Here is a 15,412-nt window from a genome sequence, read left to right on the forward strand (position 1 = left end):
CTGAAAGAGCATGGTGTGTGTATATTTATTGATATGCCCTCAGATAAGTAGATTCATTTGATATCCACCAGAGTAGATTTCCGCCACTTGTAGCACCTTCTCTGGACTCTGGGAGAAAGTTTTTCAGGGCAGGCACCCGAAGGGCTTTTGATAGGAAATTTGAGCAAGAGAAAAGGAAGGGGGGAGCAAAGCCAAGCAAATTAGGAGCTCTAGGCAGACACTGTCCCAAAGTCTTCTGCTGGTCAGCACCTGGCTGGTGAAAGACTCATCTCTGTACTTGCAATAGGGAGGTCAAGGGCCCTGCCTCCACATGTCCAGGCACAGACAGCTTGCCCTACAGACTGATCAATGAACACCTCTAGATCACAATTCACAAGCACACCCTCTTCCAAATACCTGTAAACTAGTCTTCCAAACGTGCAGAGTGGAGACTGGCTTGCTGATGCATCATTTCATTAGTAAAGTATGTGAAGTGTCAATCCTGTCTAGGTGCTGCCCAACCCCATGGAGAGCAGAGAATCAGTCAGCCCACAGCCTGGCTCCAACTCTGAAAGCCAGAGCCTGGTGCCTGCCTCCAGCAGGCTCTTTTGGGTGCCACGACCCTGGTTGGGACATGTGTTCTTGGGGATGGACAGGTGTTTGTACAGCAGTACAACTGAACATAGAGGCCCACAGGCCCATAGAGGGGACAGTGCCAATCCCAGAGCCAAAAGACTTTGGGCTCAAGCTGACCAAAGTCTTTGAATTCTCCAGAGCTGACCTAGTCTCTCACTGAATATAGAGTCACCAAGTCATGCTGAACAGAGCAGGGACATGGTCAAGTTTTCTTTCTAGAAAAACACCTGTGAGGAGAGGAGAGGGGAGGGGAGGAGAAGGGAGGAGAGGAGAGGGGAGGGGAGGGGAGTGAAGGGGAGAGGAGGGAAGGAAGCAAGAGATAAGATCTGGAGAGAGGACCAAAGGAAGACAAAATCAGAGACAGTCAAAGAGAAAGATGCAGAGGCAGCACCATCTGGCACTGGTTGACTGTTGAGAGGGAGTAAAAATTAAAATCTATGAACCAGGCATAGTAATGAATGCCTTTAATCCCAACCCTCAGGAGGCAGAGGCAGGTGGATCTCTATGAGTTCAAAGCCAGCCTGGTCTACAAAGCGAGTTCCAGACTAGGTGAGGCTACTCAATAAGACCTTGTCTCACCAAAAAAAAAAAAAAAGAAAAGAAAATTCAGTTCTATAAATGACACGCCAAGAATCAATTCAGCAAAGGATGGTAGGGAGCCCTGCTCAGGGTGACACTAGCTCATTCCCTGGTGATTCAGGAAGCAGCTGAAGATGTAAGGACAGGGTCAAGGTAGTCCCTGGGAAGAAGCTAAGGGCTCCCGAAAACAACCTCATTCCTGACCCAGACCCACCCTGGAGCCAGACCCTGGGCTTTCTCTGACTCTGTCCCGTCCTACAATTCATCAGCTACAGAACCCCAAATGATGATCACCATCCACCACACTGGAACCTTTTCTGGTGTGCACAGACTCTGCTCTTCTTCAATTGATGACACTCTGTAGCCTGGACCCCAGTGAGAGGCCCTCTTCTCTGCCCCAAACCACCACTGAGTTGAAAGTCCTGCTCCTCAACTGCCTGCTCACCCCTACAACATAACCCACCATGAACTATTAGGCCTCCAATTGTGCATAGGATGAACCCTACAATTCTTATCCACACCAGTTACCCCATCCCTCCCCTTGGGTTCCCCATATGGCATAAATCACTCACTGGGTATCAGTTTGGCCCATCTGTTTCTGTTGTCCCCAGTTACCTACATCTGAGTATCCTTCACTTGGATCCCTTCCCACCAACTTGTTTCCAAGTGGCATGACAAGATGTATCCCATAGCTGGGCAGTGGTGGCACACGCCTTTAATCTCAGCACTCGGGAGGCAGAGCCAGGCAGATCTCTGTGAGTTCAAGGCCAGCCTGGTCTACAGAGCGAGATCCAGGACAGGCACCAAAACTACACAGAGAAACCCTGTCTCAAAAAAACCAAAAACCAAAAACAACAACAACAAAAAGATGTATCCCATAAATCAGCCTGACTCCAGTGAGTATCAGGTCTCCCAAACTGTCAGAGCCCATGAGCTTCTCTGGCAACACACATGCTGTTCACCTGCTGTCCAGGATGGATATGCCCAATAGAAAGCAGAGCCCTGTGAGGATGGGGAAATGGATGGTGGGAGCCCATGGTATAGAAGGAGAACCGAGACTGGTGAATGATAGCTGTCTATCCCAGAATTTTCTCCAAGAATGGAGGTTGCTGTGGAATGTCTTTCTGTATGCTGTGAATATGTGTTGCTCGGATTGGTTGATAAATAAAGCTGTTTGGCCAATGGTGAGGCAGAATAAGGTTAGGTGTTACATTCGAACTGGAGAGAGGAGAAGGAAAGGAGAGTGGGGCAGACACTGTGAGCTGCTGCCAGGAGAAGCAAGATGTGAAAGTACAGGTCAGCCACAAAGCCATGTGGCACTGCACAGATTAATAGAAATGGGCCAAGTTAAGTTGTAAGAGCTAGCTAGCGAGAAGCCTGAGCCATTAGGCCATACAGTTTGTAAATAATATAAGCCTCTGTGTGTTTACTTGGGACCAAGCAGCTGAGGGACACAGGTGGGAGAGATTCCTCCCAACCGCAGGGCCTGGCAGGACCGGAGAAACTTCCGGCTACAGGAGGTGAATAACAGGGGTAGCTGGCTGTCCTGGAAGCTTCTCAGAGAATGGAGGGACCGGTCTGATGCCTGGAGACATCGAATCAGTTCCTTCTCCATCCTAAAACCTGGCAAAGCCCAACCCTGACCCAAGTAAACCCCAAAAGCAGTGAGCCAGGATGCAGGACAACTTAGGATCACAAGTTAGAACACTGAGGTACACAATTAAACATGGAGTCACATGACTGGACTTTTGCCACACGCAGGGTCGATGTCTAGGCTAGGGTCTCTGGCTGGCAGGGTCTAGGTCCACAAGTGTTGGATCCTGTGTTGTCCATCTTCCATCCTAATGTAATTACATATTCTTTTGTGGTGTCCATGGGGCATTTACCAAAACAAACCCACATTCTAGGCTGTGAAATAAATCCCAAATCTAAAATAATTAGAAGTAGTCCATCGTGTGTTTTCTGACTACCACATAATCAAAATAAACAAACAAAAAACAATGAAAAAGAAATCTTTCTAGAAATTTTCCAAATATTCAGAAACAACACATTTTTAAGCAAACAAAAATTAAAAAGAAAAATTAGAACATGATTTGAGATTACAGTAAAGAAAATTGGAGTATGTGAAGGGGATGAACCTACAGATCTCAAACAGCAGGATCTCCATGACACAGGTCAACGACAGGATGTCCAAGAGGAGCCCCAGGACTCACCAGGCCACGCCACAGCTTCCACGATGAGATTCTTCTTTTTCTGTTTGTCTTGTTTATTTCTTTGTTTTCTTTGGTTTTGGGTTTTCTTTTACATTTGGTTTTGATTTGGGGGGGGGGCGTTGCAAGACAGAGGGCAGATGCGAGGAAATGGGGAGATAAGTGGGATTGGAATGCATGATATGAAAACCACAAAGAATCAGTAAAAGTTCAAACAAACAAACAATAAGTAAATGATATGAGATGTGGGGCTGGAGAGAAGGCTCAGCAGTTAGGAGCACTGGCTGCTCTTCCAGAGGACCCAGGTTCAATTCCTAGCACACACATTGCAGCTCACAACCATCTGTAACTCTAATTCCAGGGGAATCTGACACCCTCTTCTGGCCTCCATGAGCAATGCATGCATACAGTGCAGACATACAAACAGACAGGCAAAGCACTCATACAGATAAAGTAAAAATCAATAAATCTTTAAAAAAAATTTAATTAATGAGATACTACAAAAGCAGTACCTAAAGGAAGATTCATAACACCACAGACCTATAGAAAGCAAAAAGGGCTTAAATCAGTAAGCTCAGCCTCCACTGTAAGAAATAAACTAATAAGCAGAAGACAAGAAAAATTAAGTACTAACAGTCAGAGCAGAAAGCAATTAAATATAAAACAGAAATGACAATATACCAAATTAGTTAAGACCAACAACATGTTCATTGATAATGTTAGAGACACCAATAAATCTCTAGCCAAGCTGATGAGGAAAAATTAAAATGAGATCACACATGAATGACTGGGGATGAGGTTAAGAGTGACATCACCACAGACCCATGGACTTTAGAGAGATTTTAAGGAAATATCATAGATGACTTTATGCCAATAAACTGACAACTTAGATTAAGTACCAAACTGCTTGAAGACAAAAATATGAAATCTAAATATCTTAAATTTGTAAGCAAATAAATTTCCCCCTAAGAAAATACTTCTGGAAAGGTAGCTTTGTTAGTTAATCCTACAAAGCACCCAAGAAATAATAACACACAAACCTCTTGAGATAATTGAAGAAAATACTTCCCCAGTCATCCTGAGGAAGCATTGATTTGATTCAAAAGAAAAAGAATTGCAAAGTAAACTATAAGCCATATTTCTCGTGACTATAGGTGCAAGATTTCTAGGTAAATTTTAGTCTGTAAACTCCATGGGTAGAAAGCATAATACACATGATCAAGTAAAGTTTGTACTAGGATGTCAGGTTAGACTAACATTTGAAAATCAATCAGTACATTGTGCTGTGGCCCTTTGAGCCCAGCACTTAGGAGGCAGAGGCAGGCAGATCTCTGTGAGTTCAAGTTCTACCTGGTGAGTTCCAGGCCAGCCTGAGCTAAATAGTGACTTCCTGTCAAAAAGAAAGAAAGAAAGAAAGAAAAAGAAAGAAAGAAAGAAAGACAGACAGAAAGACAGACAGAAAGAAAGACAGAAAGAAAGACAGACAGAAAGAAAGACAGACAGACAGAAAGAAAGAAAGAAAGAAAGAAAGAAAGAAAGAAAGAAAGAAAGAAAGAAAGAAAAAAAGAGAGAAAGAAGTCAATAAATCAATCAACCATGGCTTGGGGGCTAGAGAGATGGCTCATTGGTTAAGAGCACTTATTGCTCTTGCAAAGGACCACAGTTTAGCTCCCCTCACCCACAATGGGTGGCTCACAGCTCCAGGAATTCCAGAGTCAGCGTCCTCTTCTGACTTCCAGAGACATCTGTGTTCACACATACCCACACACAGACACATCGTTTAAATCTCAGAAATAATCAGCATAATTCATCAAAGCAACAAATTTTAAAAGACAAATACTTTGATGTCTCATTCGATGCATAAAAACAGAGAAAATGTAACATCTGTGCCCCTGAAAAAAAAACAAAAACAAACAAACAAACAGCTCTCTGCAAAATAAGACCTTGAGAGGTGCTCTTCCTACAGGAAGCCCGACTGACTCCACACTTGAGAGTCAAGTCCAAACACTTTCACCCAATGTCAAGAGCAAAGCAGTGTTGTGTACCCCACCACTCCAACACTAAACCGAAGGCTCCTGACAGTCCAGAAAGGCAAGAAAAGGCATTCTGGTAGGAAAGAAAGAGGCACGATCCCTTGTCATGGCTGACATGATCAGCCATGCAGAGGCTCTAACAGAATCTAAAATAAAATCTAAAGCTGGTAGAGATGACAGATTGCTCAGCAAGTTTGCAGGCTACAAGGCAGATGCTCATGATTCAAATGTGTCTACATATCACCAACAAGCAACAGGAAATTTTTAAACATTGTTGGTAGAACCAAAATCATAGAATAGCTAAGTATAAATCTCACAAAGACATTCAAAAACTATAATGAAACCTATTTCATATAATAATTAATTTATGATTTTATTTTTAATTGCTTTATTAAATTTAATTTCACGTGATTCTTTAACTTTGCAGAGAAAGTTACAGAAGACCTACAGGAGTAGAGCAGTAAGCCTACTCATGATCAAAAGCCTCATATTATCACGATGCCACATTAGTCTCTGGCATAATCACAACACCAATCAAAATTGTAGCTGGAGAATTTTTCTCCAGCTCCCACCATCAAGTCCCGCCAGTCCTGGAGCCCACTTATAAAATAAACACACAGACTCTTACATTATTTAAACTGCTTGGCCATTAGCTCAGGCCTATCATAGTCTAGCTCTCACTCTTATATTCAGCCCATTTCTATTAATCTATACTTTGCCATGTGGCTTGTGGCTTACCGGTACTTTACATCTTCCTTGTCTTGGCGGTGGCTCCAGCGGTCTCTCCTTCCTTCCTCCTTCCTCAATTCTCCTCTCTCCTTATCCCGCCTATACTTCCTGCCTGGTCATTGGCCAATCAGTGCTTTATTTATATAGAGTGATATCCACAGCACAAAATCTCATCAGACTTCTCTCAGAAACCCTTAGCAGAGGACCTGGAATGTTGAAAACAACCTCAAAAGCATCAACAAAGTCAGACAACTTTTAGGATTGTTCTCAGACTTTTGGGGAAGGTGATGGCCAAGGCAGTGAGGTGTAAAGGAGACAAATGAGCCAAGGCCGTGCAGAGGCTGCACAAACAGACCACACCAACAAGACCAAAAGGCTGGGACAGAGGTTCAAGGGCATTCGGTACAGAAAGGAACTTCTTTTTCCAGCAAATTATGCTGGAAAAAAAAAATCAACAAATACCCAGGTTTCAAAACATGGGCTTCAATACCTCACATCATCTACACAAGTAAATTCAAAATAGATCACAGGGTTGGGGATGCAGCTCTGTAGTAAGGCACCCCAGAACAGTCAGCAGCTGTAAAAGGTATGATAGCTCAGGATGGATTGTGCTTTTTACCGCAGCACTTGGGAGTCTGAGGCAGGAGGAGTGCTGTTAGTTTAAGGTTAGCTTGGGCTATATGGTGAATTCCAGGCCAGTCTGGGTTACATCACATTTGGGGGGTGAGGAAGGAAACTGAAGAAATGGCTCAGCAGGACCCAAGTTCAGGTCCCAGCACCCATGTCAGGTGACTCACAATCACTTGTAACTCTAGCTTCTGGCCCCTGTGAGCACTGTATTCACATGAACACGTACAAAGATTCATGTATTTTTTAAAAATTTTTTAAAAATATGATCATAGGCCTAAATGTAAAATCTAAACTTCCAATAGAAAATATGTATGAAAAAAAGATTCTATCTCGAGTTAAGCAAAATTCAATAATACACAAATAATCCAAGTGTTTCTAAATGGACAATTTGAGTGAGCATTTTACAAAGAAAACAGAGACATGAGGGGTAAGCACACGAGAATATGATGAGCATCTCCAGTCATTAAGGAACCCCAAGTGAAAACCACAACGAGAACCCACTTGCCATCTGGTACAGTGGCTTAGATTACAGGCTGGCCACTCAGGTATGAGTGCGGCTCTGGGAGACCTGGGCCTCACAGGATGGCTATCAGAAAACAAACAGATCGGCCTCTTTGAAAGACCAGTGGAAGCTTTCTAAATCTTAAACATACAGCCAAGATATAGCACAGCCATTTTTCTTGCAAGAAACATGAAGACATATGTCCTTGTAAAGTTGTGAGACTGTCATTCCATAGCAGCTTCGTATAGAGTAGTTAGAGAATGGAAAAAACTCAGATGCCCATCAGAAGGGGGTCTGGATAAGCAAAGCCTGATGTATCCATACCATGAGTTACTTGTGGAGCACTCAGCCATGGGAGAATGAACCATCAATTCATACAACAGAGGTGAAGTCAGGGTAACTATACTGAAGGAAGAAATAATTGAAAGGAAGAACAGACAGTGCATGATTCCATCAATATAAAATTCTAGGAGGTACAATCTGATCGGTAGAGATGGTGACAGATCAGTAGCTGCCTGTGGTTGTTTGGGGGTAGGTGACAAGAAGACTGAGGACCCATCTTTCCACCCAGGACACAGACTTCTCATCGTCTTCATTTTAATGGCAGTTTCACTGGTGGGACATAGAACAATTCCTTTAATTATATTCAATTTACCCCATCATCTACACTTTAATTTTTTTATTTAGAAGCTCACATAAACCACAGAGAAACAGCCAGAAGATGGAAAAGCAGAAGGTGAAAACATTTTAATGTCCATCCTGTGGTAGAGAGGAATGCCAGTGAGAGATGCCCAACGTTGAAAACAGAGATTATCTGACTGACCTTCTCCAAAAAATCTTTGTTGGAATGTAAGAATGTAGAAATGTTTGATGGTGAATGAAAACATTCCAGAATTGACACAAGACAAATTCATAGGTTCCTGGAGGCATTGCATACTTAGTAGGATGAACAGAATCTCATTTGAAATGCAGAGCACTACGTCCAAGGAGAAGCTCCGGGGACAGAAAGGAAAGCACCCTGGGAAGTCGGAAGCCGGTGCGGTGGTGCTGCCCAGTGCGGTGGCACTGCCCAGTGGTTGTGGTGCTGCCATGGTGCAGAAACCTGAAGCTGTGAACCCCATGCTCAGAGGAGACTGGGTTTGAGAACAGAGGGGAAAGAGCTCATTTCCAAACATCAGAGCTTAGCCTGGTGGTGCGTTAGCTGCACCCATGGGCACAGTGAGGTTTTTTGCATAAACAAAATGTGACAGTATCTTAGAGGGGGGGACTGCACTGCCCTTAAAGGTTATTAGATTAATGAAAATAGAACTACAAACATCTCTACTTCCACAAACACCATTAAAGTCTAAAAGCAAGCACAAAGTTGGAGAAGAAATTACTTGCATAACTGACAAAAATCTAGGATATGAAGACAGAATTATCTCTAACAGAGGTGATCTGTTAGGAAAATGACAGTTCACAAAAGATGGTGGCTGGAGGTCAACAAACTCAAAGGTCCTCAACCTCACTAAGAACTGAGGAAATAGGAAGGAAACTGTGCAGAGACACTGTGACCAACAAAAGCAAAAAGACCAGAAATGCCAAGCAGGGGCAAATCTACAGAGTGACAAGGACAACCCCCTCTCGGCCACGCGGATATAGCTAGTGCTCCTCAGGAGATGGTCAGGCTCTTTAAACATGGACAGGCGAGGCCTCGTCCCACAGGGCTCCCAAGGAAGAGGCCATCCATCCTATGCAACCTCAGGCACCAAACACAAGACACTTGGTCGCAGCATCTGAACAGCCAAACCTGAAACAGTCTAATGCCCATCAGGCTGGGGTTACGTCAGTAGATAGACATTGTGTCGATGAAGGGTCAAGAACAGCAACATCTAAGAGATGAACTCCACAGGCTTAGCACTGAGGGAAGGTAGCTATGAGCAAAGCTTTGACTCACAAGAACCTGGGAAGCAAGCGGGTCTGGCCATGGCAGCTACGACTGCCTAGATGGAGGTGCCATGCCATTCCAGACATGGTCCTGAGTTCTGTTTCCACACGTAACTCCTCTGTGGGGTAACATGGTAACCCAGAGGTGAAAACTGCTTCTTCACACACTGCATTCTGGGCTGGTCTTGGACATGCTGTGACATGGCACTGAGTGGCATTCTGCTATGAGCTGTCGCTCTAGGAAGACCTGAGACTACCATGCCACAAAAGTATCCAGGTGAGAGACTGTAAGAGCAGCTTGGCACCCCAGCCTATGCCCAGAGGCCATGCCAGAGAAGAAGCCGGGAGAGGGCAACCTAGGAAATGCCCATCAGTTTACAGAATCCAGAGAAATAATCAGATGTTTTCGTTGTGGGTCTATGCACTTGGAGGGGGTTGCCATGCGGCAGGAGAGAATACAGATGTGTAAAACATAGACAAAGCAGAGATGAACTGTAGACGTCAAATGTTGGATGAATACAAAAGAGGGAAAGAATGTGTGTTCTGGGGCTCACGGGGGTGATGGATGCACCTCCTGTGCTTTTCCTTTCCTATTTTTTACATTTATTTGTTTGGGGGACACACATGTGTCACTGTGTACATACCCAAGTCAGAAGATAACCTGCAGAAACAGGTTCTCCCTTCTCCCACAGTGTTCGAGGACCAAACTCAGGCCACAGCCTCAGCAACAAGCGCCTTGCCTGCTGAGCCATCTCAGGGACCCTCCCATGACTCTTGTGTTTCTCTCTGCCTCCGTCAGGGTGCATCCTTTTCATCCATCTTCCTCTTCCCTAATGCACTGCTTAGCTAGATCCTCTGTCAAACCGATCCATTCCGCTCTTTATTTCAACTTCTGTGGTTTTCAGTTCTATGATTTCTAAAGGCACGAAGTATTTTGTTTAATTTTTGGTTTTGTTTCCAGTGTTCTGCTAACTTCTTCAATTCCCTGTTCAGCCCTCCCTATGTGTTATATATGTCTATTCAACCCTCCACATGTGTTATATATGTGTCTATTCAACCTTCCACATGTGTTATACATGTGTCTGCTCAACTCTATACACATATCTGTTCAACCCTCCACATGTTTTATACATGAGTGCATCAAATTCCCTCTGATTAGCTCCATTGAGGGGGACTGTTCTGTCACTTGCTGTTTTCTTAGTTTTCAGTGTGTCTTCTTTGCTCATCACTTTGGCTATTTTGATGGGGTTTGGCATAGAATATGCATTTGTAATAAACCACATGGCAAAACAACATTTTCTTTAATAAATGTTTAGGGAATTTCCATTTGAAAATTGAAAATACAGTAATATACATATAAACATATATGCACATATACGTGCATATACAGATACATATAAATATGCAAATGCATGTGCATACAAATACACATATGCTTATACTTTGATCTTAATAACAGAGACAAACCCTAGCTACAAGATCTTCTAAAAATCAATAATATGCAAATTACTTAGTTTCTGAAGGGGCATACAGGAAATTATATGCAACTCTTTAAACCATGGTGTGGCTCATTTGATAACATATGTATTTAAGGGACAGAAGTTTTCTAAATGCAAGCTATCTTCCAGGTGGAAAGGTGACACACTGACACATTTCAGTTGTATGATGCATTTATCTCAGGATATTCTTGATTAAATTGGCACATCGTGGATTTAACTCCATAAACACTTGCCAATCTTAACAAATACCAGAAAATATTTCCTGGTCCCCAACAAACCCTTTGTGAGCAACAACTCAAAGTCTAGCTTGCCTAAATGTAAACACATACTTGAACACCGAGGGAGTCACACAATTTGCTCTCTCCAGTTGGCATGCCCCCACTAATATCACAGACAGCATGCATTTTTTCAATTGTAGAGATGATTTGAGGCTCTGAATGGATTGTCATCCTCTAAAGAAGGTCCCTCCTGGTTCCTGGACAGTGACTAGGATGGATCACTGACAGGTCCAAATTCCCGGGGACCTTCAGCAGCTGGCGTAACCCAAGGCTGGCCCTGTCTCAAAAGGCTGATCTACTTCCAGTTTACTCTCCCTCTAGATACATGTCCCTCCTTGTCAAGACCAAATCCGGGATAATCCCAGGCTCTGAGTCCCAGTTTCTGCCCTCTCCACCTGTCACAGGCAGTCAGAAGTCACCTCTAGGAGAAAGTGGCCCTGGGTTTTAGGGTTTCCAGTTAGGGCTTCCCTCTCTTGTATTCTTGCGCTTTAGAACATAGTAACTACAAGCTTCTGAGGCCTTTGAGAAGACGGGCTTTTATAGCTACTGTTTGATCTTCCAGATTTCTCAGCATGAGAAGATCAAGTCATGTGATTATCAAAAAAAAAAAAAAAAAAAAAAAGGGACCCTAGCATGCCTACCGATGAACTTTAAGCACTTCTCTTGCAAATCCACTTTCAGCCATTGAAGAGTTACCCTGAGGTACAGCACCATGCTCAACTGAACACTGAGCGCAGCATCAGCACCAATTTAACCCTGTTCTTAGAGGGGCAATAACTGACTATCCATCCTGGCCTCACATGGGAGAAGCCTTTGCTGTCTTGGCACCAGCAACATCAGCAACTCCCACCCACTGTGTTGATGCCAGGGCTGAGGACAGGTGTGGGCATTGTGGGGATTAAATAATACTGTGCATTGGGGTAACTGATGTGCAAGGAACATTTGCAAAAAAAAAATCTGCATTTCCTGTTATTATACTACCTCTTCCTCCATAACTCCATGGAGCCTCGTCTTCCTGATCTACAGGAGAGTAACAGTGGCCTCTGTGACCTCCAGATGCCATGTACGAAGTTACTATGAAGTCTTAAGCAGTCATGGTATTTCCAGCATAGTGTAAGGGCAGTGTGGAAAACAGACAGCCTGCCTGGGTCACACCTGTTGTCACTCAGCTGTGACAACTTAATCTTGGCTGTACATTGCTCAGACAGCACTTAGCATGGCTTCTTCCACTTTCCACTTGCAAAGCAAGGATGATAATAGTATAATTATATGATAATAAGAATCATGGGGATATAATTAGCAAATGCCACAGAAAAAGTCTCCAAAAGCCTGAACGAGGCAGCCACCTCTCCAACCTTCCAAGTATGTTCTGTGTGAAAGCAGTCCACAGAAGAATTGAGACACTGGTGTACATCTTGCCTTTTCCTCTTATCTGAGAGCATGCTAGGTTTTGAGAGAGATCTATCTCTTACGAGATTATCATCTCAAGAAAATGAGTGGTCCAGGAGGGAGGAGGTCAACACGGGGGTGTTTGGATCTGCTTGTCTATAAGGGGGTCATCTCCTGCTACCTCCAGGACCTTTGAGCTGTGGGGGCTGGCACAGCTCAACATAAGTCGATGAAGACTGAGCGTTTTTGAGGAGCAACAGCAGCTGCAGGCGATTGGTTCCAGCTGCTCAGTCCCTGAAGTGGCAGTGGAGATGTCACAGTCCCACCTCTGCTTCCGAGTGTTTTTGTCATCCTCAGGTCAAGATCCATGACATGACCCAAGACCTGCTTCCTTGAGTCTCTAAACTTTGAGTCCCCTCTGCCCAGATTCTGTGTGCAGGCACAGCATGATCTTGACCAACAGAAAGTCTACAGATGTGCCTCGGGGAGAAGATCAGAGCTGTGAGTGTTTCCATTTGCCATTTACAAAGTTGTTCTCTTGCCATTTGCTTAGACCCCAACCACACCATGAGAAGAGACAGACTAACTGGATAGATTCAGGGTCACAAATAACCTGAAGGCCAGAAAAAAGAAAGACCACACTTGATAGCAGCCAACTCTGCCCTGCAGGTGCCCAATGAGGCTTGAGCTGCCAGGACGTGGCCAAGCTGCCCTGTGGTAGCTGGCGGTCTCTGCAGCAAACTGGAGGATTTCATCTTATGAGATTGCAATAGCATCTTTAAACCATCCCAGTTCTTATTAATGTATTATTGGCATGTGATAAGATTCACTCTGTGAAATGTATAGTGTAATGGACTCTGGTCACTGAGTAAAATACAATGTGTGCACTGTAGTCACATCAGGATTGTCCTTGATCCTGCAGCCCCCTCTAGCTAAGCACCCAGTTTCCTCCGCCCACAAGCTCTGTCCTGCCTCTCCCCCTCCATCTTCCTCTTCACACACAAAGAGACTGACACAGCATCCTTCGTGTTTCACTTAACAGGCTGTTTGCGTTCCACCTATGTTGTGAGTGACGCACCTCACAGGCTGAGTGCTGTAGACTGCATTTGGCCTGTAGCTGTAATGACTGACATTTTAATCAACCTAATCTGTCACTCTATGATATTCACACTGGCTATTATTGTTAGTTAAAATATAATTTTAAAACATACTCAATGTCTTTGTACAGAAGGATAAGAGCTTCATTTTTCCTGAGTAAATACCCGGCTATGGAGTTGCTGGGTCACGTTAAGTTTGTGTTTAAATGCTTATGTGGGACATTTCCATGCTGTATTTCCAAAGTAAGCCACTATGGCTAGAGATAGTTTACTTCCACCTCACTTAAGAACTAGAGAACTTATCTATCCATCACAAAGTGTATTATATAAACTGATATCTGAGTAACAGAGACAAGCAGGGATTTCTTTCACTGCCTGGGAGAGGCTCTGGTACTTGTCTGACCCAGTACTCTGGTACCTGTGACCCAGCACCCCTTCATATCAAAAGCCTCTCAGCCCAGAGCTAGACTCACCAGCCTGCTCCGCACAGAGGCTCACATGCACCATGACATAAGAAAATGGTTAATGTAGGTGTGAATCATAGCAACGGTGATCATGATGGCTCATGAGTAAGCACAGATCAAAGGGAGGTTTCTGCCGAAAAGAATGTTTTTATATAGAAGATTGTGTGCAGAGCAGCCCAGCATCAAATCAGGCGAACAGTATCCCCAGACAAGCTCTCAAACCACTAAGCAGCCAGGGTCATGAATTTTCCCCAGAATGAAGAAAACTCACCTTGATCCTCCCATCACCAAGCTGGGACCACACAGCAGTGTGTCTTCATCCTTCCTTCTCTCAGCCAAAGCCAGCCATAAAGGAAATGCTCTACGTCGGTGGAAATGGATGTGTGGGCAGATGCTTGGACCCCAGACCCTGAGATTCCACAGCAAGGAGATTCCATCTCTGTCTCACTGGGTCAATACAAAGACCACAGTATGATAACCATGCTGGCTGGAGTCCAGATGAGCAACTGAAGCCTGTAGGTTTGCTCAGGGCCGTAGAAGCTCGACTCTACCCAGGCCGTCCATGCATGAAGAAAGTTTTCATAGCTGCTGCCTCTGAATAGACACTCATAGTAAGGCTCATGACACTCATGGATGGCTCTGGCCCCACACAGCATGTCTGAAGACCTCAGTGGAGCTTGTTAGATTTCAAATGGACAACAAGAGGGAGGCATGAAGTGATGACTGCATGGCTTACCATTTGCAAGACCCAGGTCAGTGAGAGGATAAGAAACTCATGCATTCCCAAAGGCCTGGACACCAGAATAGGACTTTGGATAACTATTTACATCCCAATGGCCATATATTTGTGCTCTCAGACACAGCCAACATGCACATCTCCCCCATTCATATAATAATCATCAAAATATCATTTTTAATAGCCAAATAATGGAGGAAATGCAACTGCTCCCAGTCAAGGCAACAGATACAGTGAGCAGTGAGAGGTGGTCAACCATCCCACAGAACACCACAGAGAACCTGCAGACCATGCAGATGGAGGCAAGGGAGACCGGGGCCAGCAGCTGGCTCTGCCAGTTCTCCACGGGGTACTGTCCACATGCTTAGTTTATGAAACTCATCAAATCCTACCTTTACAGCTCTGGCACTTTGCTAAGTGCATGATGCACTTCAATAAATAGTTTGCACACCTAGAAAAAGGATGTGATTCCTTTAAAATGTGGATTGTAAAAGAAATGGCTGGAAACCCCCAACATCCTGAGGAGTAGCATGCAGAGCCCTTTCTGTGGCTTGGTTGTGTCCAGGAAAGGCCAGATTCCAGGTACATGAGGGCATGCTTTATTCTGTGACAGACTGGAGACTCCAGGTGAGCTACAGTGCAGCCAGCCGGCAGGAGGCAAATTCCACGAAGACGGGAAGCAAGATGGCTGCCAAGCCAGGACACCCTTGGCTCACATCTTCTCA

Source organism: Peromyscus californicus, unplaced genomic scaffold (assembly GCF_007827085.1).
Source record: "Peromyscus californicus insignis strain IS unplaced genomic scaffold, ASM782708v3 Scaffold_4__1_contigs__length_199733344, whole genome shotgun sequence".
NCBI lineage: Eukaryota > Metazoa > Chordata > Mammalia > Rodentia > Cricetidae > Peromyscus > Peromyscus californicus.